Here is a 10,848-nt window from a genome sequence, read left to right as displayed (position 1 = left end):
TGTTTGAAGAAATGCTCTATTCATCTCTACTTTTGGCCGATTCTTAAAAAAAAAATAATTAAGTTTTGATTTTTAGATTTTTTTATTCGAAAGAAGTTTAATAATCATGTGGAAATAGTTTTTTCTAAACTTTTATGCTTAAAAACATGATTTTTGACGTAAAAAATGGTCCCAAAATCGTGATCTGCGCAATTGTCGGGAGGTTGAAGACGACGAAAACGACATGTAGTTTTTAGCCTTATTGAAAACGACATGTCGTTTAAGGGGGGAAGTTGTCCATTCAATATTACCAAACGACACATCGTTTTGGGTTTGGTGAAAACGACATGTCATTTAGTTCGTAGCCATTTATCAAGTATGAGATAAACGACATGTAGTTTTCAGTTTTGTTGAAAATGACATGTCGTTTAGTTGAACCAAAGTTCATTATGTATAACGATAAAACGACACGTCGTTTATAAGTTTAACAAAACGACATGTCGTTTAGTTGACGTGTTATTCTTTTAAACCAAGAGGAAAACGATACGTCGTTTTGCGGTTTTGGAAAAACGACATGTCGTTTATATGGGTCAGTTTTTTTAAAAATAAAAAATAAAAAAATAAAATTTTTTTCCCCCACCTTTATAGATGGTCTAAAAAGTAGGTTTTTGTGCCTACGCCCTTTGTGCTTATAATTTTTATTTAATTTAATTATATACAATTTGGAGATAATTGTTGTGCAAATTTATTTATTATGCTCATATTTAGTTTGCATGAATTGATTAATTTTGCTCTATATTAATACACGCAATTTTGGATGAGTATATTGTTAACGGCATGATATTAAATGTTAATATTATAGTTTTGATTATGCAATATTTATGCTTATATTATTAGAATATTTGTGCATAATAATAACATGTTAGCATTAGTTAAAATTATGTAATACATAATATTAAGGTTGTCTTATACTATTTAATGTCTAGTGATCCATATAATTTTAATTAATTAGAGAATAGCCACAACATCTTTAATTAATTAAAGTTATATATTAGGATTAATTAGGATCACATAAAGAATATTAGACATTAATTGTAATTAATTATATTTAATATAATAAATTTTATCCCACATGAATTTTTATTATATTTATATTATTAATTAGGATAAAATATCAAGTTATTCATAAATTACCCACATGAATTATGAATTTAGTAAATAATTTGATAGTTTTATCATAAAAGTATAATCTAAGATAGAATATACATTAAATCATAATATACCCTTTAGAATTATGAATTAAGTAAATAATTTGATAAAATTCTATCATAAAGATTAATTGAATATACTTGAATTAAAAATTTAGCCCACAGACAATTTTATGTCATTAGATTCAATTTTTAAGCATGATTTACATTGGTAAAACATGATATTTTTTATTAGGCCTCAGTTTTAACGTAAACATGTAATCTATAATTTTATGCAGTTGCACAACCTGCAAATTTCTTTGATATTCGTTATGATATTTCTGAACTTAAGGGAGATAACTATAAGGTCTGAAGGAGAGAATTTTTCTTCATTTAGGGTGGATGGACATAAATTATACTCTTAGGAAAGACGAACCACCAGAAGTAACTGATACCAGCACTGCAACGAACATCGCGCTTTATGAGCGATGGGAGCAATCTAATCGCCTCAGCATGATGTTCATTAAAACTAGAATTTCTGCTGGTATTCGTGGTTCAGTTGATCAGCATGAAAAGGTCCGAGACTTGCTAAAAGCCATTGATGAACAATTTGTCACTTCTGATAAGGCACTAGCAAGCACCCTAATCATGAAGTTCTCATCCCTAAGGCTCACCAGTGTGAAAGGTGTGCGTGAGCACATCATGCAAATGAGGGACAATGTGGCTTAATTGAAGAAACTCGAGGTTAAAATATCGAAGTCTTTCCTGGTGCACTACATCATAAACACCCTTCCGCATCAATATGGACCCTTCAAAATCTCTTACAACACACATAAGGATAAATATTCAATTAATGAACTCATGACCATGTGTGTTCAAGAGAAAGTGAGACTGATGATGGAACAGGGTGAAAGTGCAATACTTGCAACGCGTGGAAATGACAAATCTCAAGCCAATCAGAAAGGAAAAGGCAAAATACCTCTCCAATGTGGTATTAAGAAAGATTCCAGGTGTTTCTTCTACAAAAAAAAGGGACACATGAATAAGGAATGTGCCAAATTTCAGAAATGGCTTGCAGACAAAGGTAATCCAACCTCATTTGTTTGTTATGAATCTAACATGGTTAATGTCAATATTAACACATGGTGGATTGATTCTGGATCAACAATCCACATTTCGAATTCCTTGCAGGGTTTGCAAAATCTAAGGAAGCCAGTGGGAAATGAGCAAAGCATCTTTTTAGAAAACAAGATGGGCTCGCATGTGGAAGCTATAGGAACTTGCTATTTAATTTTATCTAGTGGTTTTGTTTTAAAGTTGGAAAAGACCTTTTACGTTCCAAGTTTCTCTAGAAACTTGATTTCAGTTTCAAGACTTGTACCTTTTGAATATTCCTTTAATTTTTCAAATTCATCATTCAATTTATTTTATAAATCTGATTGTATTGGGAAAGGTACTTTGTCTGATGGTCTTTATTGCATTAATTGACAAAACAATGCCACTTATGATACAATGTATGTTCACATTGGCACTAAAATGTGTATTATTAATGAGGATTCCTCTAAATTATGACACAAGAGATTAGGTCATATCTTCATAGATAGAATTAAAAGATTAGTAAATGAAAGGGTACTTAATACTCTGGACTTTACTGATTTTGAAACTTGTGTGGACTGCATAAAGGGAAAGCAGACCAACATGTCAAAGAAAGGTGCCAAAAGGAGTTCAGACATATTAGAGATCATACATACTGATATATATAGTCCAGACATGGACTCACATAGTCAGAAATACTTCATCTCTTTTATAGTTGATTACTCACGATATATGTATTTCTACATACTTCATAACAAGAACGAAACATTAGATGCTTTTAAAATCTTTAAGGCTGAAGTAGAGAAATAATACGGTAAACAAATTAAAATCATGAGATCATATAGAGGTGGAGAATATTATGGTAGATACACAGAGAATAGACAAGTACCTGGGCCATTTGCAAAGTTTCTTCAAGAGCATGAGATTGTTGCCCAATACACCATGCCTGGTTCACCGGACCAGAATGGTGTAGCAGAAAGAAGAAACAGAACATTATTGGATATGATGCGAAGTATGCTTAGCAGCTCCAATCTTCCTAAATCCTTATGGGCTGAAACACTTAAGACGACAGTATATATATTAAACTGAGTTCCAACTAAGGCTGTTCCTAAAACGCCATTTGAATTATGGAAATGTTGGAAACCGAGTTTGCGACATATGTACGTTTGGGATGCCCGTCTGAGGTGAGAATTTATAATCCACAAGAGAAGAAACTAGACCCAATGACCATTAGTGGGTATTTCATTGGATATGCTGAAATGTCTAAGGGTTATAGATTTTATTGTCCATCTCATAGTACTAAGATTGTGGAATCAAGAAATGCAAAGTTTCTTGAAAATGACTTGATCAGTGGGAGCGATCAAACCAGAAACATAGTTTTTGAGAATGATCATTCAGAATCTCAACCTTCCACCTCAAGTGATAGATTGATTATTGTTTACAGTACCCTTCAAGTATAAACTGATGTTGAATGACCAATCATTGAAATTCCACAAGCTGCTGACAACATTCCAGTAGATCAGGTAGTTCAAGAGTTGCCAACAACTCTTGAACAACAAGTTAAACCACATACTTCTCAGGAAAATGATGGTACAATATTAAGAAGATCTATTAGAGCAAGAAGATCAGCAATTCCTAATGATTATATTGTGTATCTACAAGAATCTAACTATAACATTGGAGCTGAAAATGATCCCGAGTTCTTTTTACAAGCCATGAGTTTCAAAGAATCAGAATTTTGGTACAATGCCATGAAAGAAGAGATGAATCTATGAAGAGTAACGCAGTCTGGGATCTTGTTGAGTTGCCTAACGGTTTAAAAATCATTGGATGTAAATGGGTCTTTAAGACAAAAAAAGACTCATTGGGCAACATTGAGAGATACAAGGCAAGACTCGTTGCTAAGGGATTCACTCAAAAAGAAGGAATCGATTACACGTAAACTTTCTCTCCTGTATCTAAGAAAGATTCCTTATGTGTTATTTTGGCATTGGTAGCCCATTTTGACTTAGAGTTACAATAAATAGATGTGAAAATAACATTTCTCAATGGAGATCTAGAGGAGGAGGTTTACATGAAACAGCCTGAAGGATTCCTCTCTAGTGATGGTGAACAATTGGTTTGCAAGCTCAAGAAATCCATATACGGTTTAAAACAAGCATCCCGCCAATGGTATTTGAAATTTCATAATGTAATTTCTTCATTCGGTTTTGTAAAAAACGTTATAGATCAATGTATATACCAGAAGGTCAATGAGAGTAAAATCTGTTTTCTTGTTTTATATGTGGATGACATTTTGCAACCAATGATAAGGGTTTGCTGCATGAGGTGAAATAATTCATCTCTAAAAATTTTGATATGAAGGATATGGGTGAGGCATCTTATGTCATTGGCATTAAGATCCATAGAGACAGATTTTGAGGTATCTTGAATCTGTCTTAGGAAACCTATATTAATAAAGTTTTAGAGAGATTCCGGATGAATGATTGTTCACCAAGTGTAGCTCCCATTGTGAATGGTGATAGGTTCAATTTGATCCAATGCCTGAAGAATGACCTTGAAAGGGAACAATTAAAGAACATTTCATATGCTTCTGCTGTCAGAAGCCTAATGTATACTCAGGTCTGCATAAGACCTGACATTGCATTTGTTGTGGGAATGTTGGGACAATATCAGAGTGATCTAGATTTAGACTACTAGAGAGCTGCAAAGAAAGTAATGAGATACCTTCAAGAAACCAAAGAATACATGCTTATGTAAACACGGACGGATAATCTGGAAGTAATTGGCTACTCAGATTCTGACTTTGCTAGCTGTATTGATTCATGCAAATCAGCATCATGATACATTTTTTTTTATGGCCGGTGGAGCTGTATCATGGAAGAGTGCCAAGCAAACATTGACTGCCACTATTACTATGGAAGCCGAGTTTGTCTCTTGTTTTGAGGCTACTTCACATGGTGTATGGCTTAAGAGTTTCATTTCTGGGTTTAGAATTATGGATTCTATCTCTAGGCCATTGAGGATGTATTGCGACAATTCAGCTGCTATTTTTATGGCTAAGAACAACAAAAGTGGGAGTCGAAGTAAACACATCGACATTAAATATTTAGCCATAAGAGAACGTGTTAAAGAAAAGAAAGCGGTTATTAAATACGTCAGCACTGAGCTAATGATTGTTGATCCTTTGACTAAGGGCATGCCACTGTTGAAATTCAAAGATCATGTAGTGAATATGAGATTTGGTTCCATTATATAATTTTTCATTGTATGAACAATGTTATTTTAATGAAATTCTTAAATATTTTAATGTTTTTTCTCATACTGATGTGCACCTTAGTTTAATTTTGAGAAAATTCATCTGTGTTGGACCAAGAATAAACATAGGGTTTATTCATTAAGAAATTGTTGCCACATAAATTATAATGTTTAAGAAATAAATGTATGGTAATACATGGAAGGTAATACATGGAAGGTAATACTCGTCATTAGAGGACCTATCGCCATGATTCATGTATTTATTACTTAAATGCATATTATCGATGGGTTTAAGATGAAATATTAGATTAGAAGTGTGGACAAAGTGAGAGAATGTTGACCGTTTCTCACGGAGGCCGTTTATAAGAACGAGTCTCTTGCTTCCTTGAGTTTAGGAGTACTTGAAGTGGTCCACTCTGACTTATTCATCACGTTCATAAAGTGTAGAAACTGATCTTATGAAAAACTGAACACTTGGGACACATAGCACCGAAGATTGATGGAGGCTTCGGCTATAAATACTGTGTTTGGTCCCCAAACTCACTCAATCAATTCCCTCCAGTCTTACACCATCTAAATAGAGTGGAGTAGAGTTTAGAAGTGCCAAACACCAGTGAGAAACGCAGCAAATCAGTGAAGAATATCAATGACTGGAGGTACTGTTCTTGGCATTAAAACCTATCGATTATTGTTTAAAAAGTGTTATTCTGCATTATAGAATCGTTATAAAGCTTACACCATATACTGTCATACAAGTCATCCTCATCCAAAATGAAATATCTAGGACTTTCAACCTCTTTCAATCGAACTAAAAAAGAAGTTTCAAAGACTTAATAGAGAAAATCAATAACAAGTTAGAAGGTTGGAAGTCGAAATTACTTTCGCAAGCAAGAAGAACAATGCTAATCAGCACAGTGGCAAGCTCGATCCCGTCTTATCAAATGATGTTATTTATGCTACCAAAATCAGTATACATGTCTTTGAATAAAAGCTTAAAAAACTTCTGGTGGGGCTTCCCCCATAATCAAACTCACAAGCTTACTCTGAAGTCATGGAAATCCATTTGTCAACCAAAAAATATAGGAGGACTTGGACTAAGGTTAATGGAGGATATGAACTTATCGCTTCTAGCAAAAACAAGATGGGAAATAAGCAAAGCAAATACGAGACTATGGCATGATATCCTCTCAAAAGTACCTAAGATTTGAAGACTTTTGGAATGTTCCAACAAAAGCGTCGAACTCATGGATATGGAAGGAACTCCTAAAGACAAAGGAACGAATTTCAAAAGGCAAGTGCTATCAAATATTCAATGGCTTATCAGTCAATGTATGGTTAGATCCTTGGATACCTACATTGAAAAATTTCAAACCAAAACCCCTCCTTCAAATGAACAAGGTTCACCCTCATCTGCATGTCTATGATATTATTGATAACAATTCACGCTCTTGGAATATGGAGAAAATGCGAACTCTATTCGTGCCAAATAGAATCACAGAAATTCAAAAAATCTCACACTATTGCCAAACTTCCCCACTATCAAGTTAAACAAAATTTGGAGGTTGAAAATTCATGATTGTCATAAGCTACTACTCTAGAAAATATTTTGGAATATGCTCCCTACAAGGAATCAGCTGAAAATGGTTATCACAAACTTTCAAACTGAAATGTGCCCCCTATGTAATGAAGAGGAAGAAACACAACTCCATCTATTTATTGAATGTCCATTTGCTCGTATACTATGGCAACAAAGCTGCTGGCTTTTAAACCTTGATCGATTGCAGCAAAATTTAATTTTAAAATGGATTCAACTTATAATCAACCCCGTGGCACTGGGACTAAATGCATCAGAGAAACATCCTTTTCAACTCTTTGCAATGACAGTGCTTGACTTTATATGGAGGCAACGAAATGAAACAGTACACAATCAAATTGTCATCTTGATCAGAGACTCATCCATTTAGCTGGTGAAAATATATCAAGTCTCCAAACAAGCATGGGAGTTGAAATCAAAAGTCCATCAATCATTAAGTTAGATACATCTACCTTCGAACCAATGGAGCTTCTCCTTTGATGTTATCGTAAGAGTCTCTTTCTCCACATCCTCAGTTATGTGTCGGGACTCAGAAGGCAACATAATGGAAATATGGACCTAAAAAATTCTAGCAACTAACTTAGTCATAGTAGAGGCATCACCAGCTCTCCTGGCCCAGCTCTCCTGGCCTCACAATTGGCAAAAAAAACTCCAAAAGCGTCCATCAACTCTAGAAGGTGATGTAGAACTTGTCATAGATTCCATTACTAATGAAGTCTCTCCTCCTTTTTTGCAACTAACTCATAGATGATATCCATCAAAACCTTCACTTACGGGAAGATTGGAGAGTAATCAAAATACATCGTTCTCAAAATCGATTTGCACACTCAGTGGTGCGATGAAAAGATTGGAGAGTAATAGAAAATATTGTTCTCCAAATCGATGTGCACACTTAGTGGTGCAATGGGTAACGACCAATTTAATTTTTGGTCGTATACCCCTTAATAGTATTCCTAGCTGTATCTTATATATATAGATAGTGGCAAAGACTCTTCTTGAAAAGTTTTGTAACTCATTATTATTTCTTAATATTAAGCATGCTTGATTAGGAAAATAAAAAAGAAAAAAAAAGGAAAAGGGAATGCTAATTTGAGATGATAATTAACAAGGCATCATGATATATTAAATAAGGAGACCACAACAATAGTGATTTTGGATATGAGAGCATAACAGGAAGATACATATCACAGACCTTGGTTATTTCTTAACAGGAATATTTGAAATAATCCACCTCGTTTTTCACTTGGATATAGAGGGAGAAAAAGTTATTTATTGAATTAATTAAATTAGACGGATTAATAAGTTGGCAAGACATGCAAAAATAATATTAAAACTCAAGGGTCTGAAATAGGAAAAAGCAAGTGTATAAAGTGGGCCCTACATATAATATATATTATGGTCCATATAATCTTTTTTACAGTATTAAATGTTCAATAAATACTATGGCGCTTATTTTATATATATTTATTTATCTCTTATTTAAAATTCTCAAATTCATATAAATTAGAGTTGAGAGTATGTTGATCCATTAAATTGCATTTAACTTTGGTAAAATTGTGATGCATGCGTGTAGTGGCTCTGGGGAAGAATAGAAGATGATGAGATTTGTACGGAATATCCCATTTCAACAGTAGATTAATCATATAATTCACAAAATGATCTCATTCTTTTTGCATATTTCTGGTTCATTCTTAGAATTCGAACCTCGAACCATATTCTCCAACTTCACACGCCATTCTAACAACTGTAGGTCAGACCCTTTTAACTTTATCTACTTCAAATGTCAGGAGGACTCAGGACTCAGAATCTTTAACTTTACTTGACAAGGACTCAGGCAGTCTATAACATTTATGTACTGAACTATATATATATATATATATATATATATTTCTCTAAGTATGAAAATTAATTATCAACAAAGAAGCAGCAACTAATCCAATAATAATTAAAGCATATCAAATCTTGATTCCATGCAACTTTATTATTTTCCATAGCCTCCACAAATTTTTCTTTATTTAGAAGGAGGCCCTCTGGCAGGAAAGCCGAAGACACTAGTACAGAAGGATTAACATATCCAGACTCCAGTAGAGACTAGTCCTTGGAGTTTGATTCTTGAAAGTGGGCTCCTAATTGCTAGTGATCTTTTTTCATTACATGTTTGGGCTCCGGATCTTGGGTTTGTCATATGGATCCTTGTACCAAATGATTAGGGCCTTTTTGAAATGTCCATGTATTTACTTTTCTTATTATTCTTTAATAATACTTATATTTTAGTGGTATTTCTATCATATTTAAAAGAAAAACTATATTTAGTAATTTTGCACCACACACCTGTTAAAAAAAAAAAATCTTGTTTAAAATAAAAAATATTTTGGGTCATATAAATAAATAATGAAGGTTTCATTTTACGAAAATAAATTTTATTTACAATCTCTAAATGAAGACTGTATGTGCAAACCCTTCATTAAATAAAAAAAATACCATTTTGATAAGGATATTATTGTAATTTTAAAAAATTTTAAATAAAAAATTGTCTAGACTTGCACAAACAGTCTCCAAATGGAGACTATACATAGCATTACTCTTTTAAAAATACCAACTTCTAGTATATATTGAAGTCAGAAACTTTGTAATCAATATATTTTCAACTGACGTAAATTCTTGCTATATCGTTATAAGAAAAACTAGTATTTATTATAAAAATAATTATTTATTATAATAATGGATTATTTTAATAGAAAATATTTATTTTCATAACAAATAATTAGTAACAACCAATAAATATTTTTCTTGTAATGCATTTGCTTTGTTTGTTTTCCTTAATTTACTTTTATGTCATTTTTACACTACTATAATCTTCGGATATCTTATCAATGTTATTTGTCTCATCCGCATAAAGTGGCCGTTTATAGTAATAATTTAGTATGTAGGGAAGACACTTTTATTGGAGGCGTGAAATTACGAGGAAAAGGTTGGTTTTTCTCATTATTATAAGAAGAAAACTCATACGCTATTGAATAATGAATAAGATCCATGATTACGATAACGACCTAGTAATTATATATATATATATATATAAATTCTACATATAATTCTGAAGTCCGTAAACGTCGTGTAATCGCTTTGAAAAATAGTAGAGTCTACTATTAAAAATTTAATTTTTTTCAAGTGGGTCTCATGCTTTATTCATTTTCTTCAAATCGATCACGCGACGATTGTACAATTCATAATTGTAAATATCTTTTTTCATATATATATATAAGAGGAGAGAGAGAGAGAGAGAGAGTGGCATTGCATGGTTTTGGCTAATGAAAAAGAAAATTTTTATTTATAAATCAGTATAGAAAACAAATCTAATAAAATGTTTTCATAGCGTAATTTGATTTAAAAGATAAAATTTTAAAATTTGAATCTTGTAAATCAAATCTTATCATTTAAGTGATATAGATGTTGTGCTCAACGCACTAATTTGAGAATATAATAACTTGTACATTTCAACTGCAATAACTCTATATGTTTATTCATTTGATTGATAGTAATTTGCAGTCTATGAATATTAATTGATACACCAACTACCAAAAACTCTTTAAAATTTCAAACCGATGTCTACTTACAAGCAGTGAGGATAGGATATGATTTTAATGGTTATGACGCATCATTTTGTGGCCCATTGATTCTCTGCTGACAGCTTAGCATAGACAGAGTAATTGGGTTTTATGATCTTTTATCCTGGTT

This window comes from Juglans microcarpa x Juglans regia, chromosome 1D (assembly GCF_004785595.1).
Source record: "Juglans microcarpa x Juglans regia isolate MS1-56 chromosome 1D, Jm3101_v1.0, whole genome shotgun sequence".
NCBI lineage: Eukaryota > Viridiplantae > Streptophyta > Magnoliopsida > Fagales > Juglandaceae > Juglans > Juglans microcarpa x Juglans regia.
Note: the sequence above shows the minus strand (reverse complement) of the source record.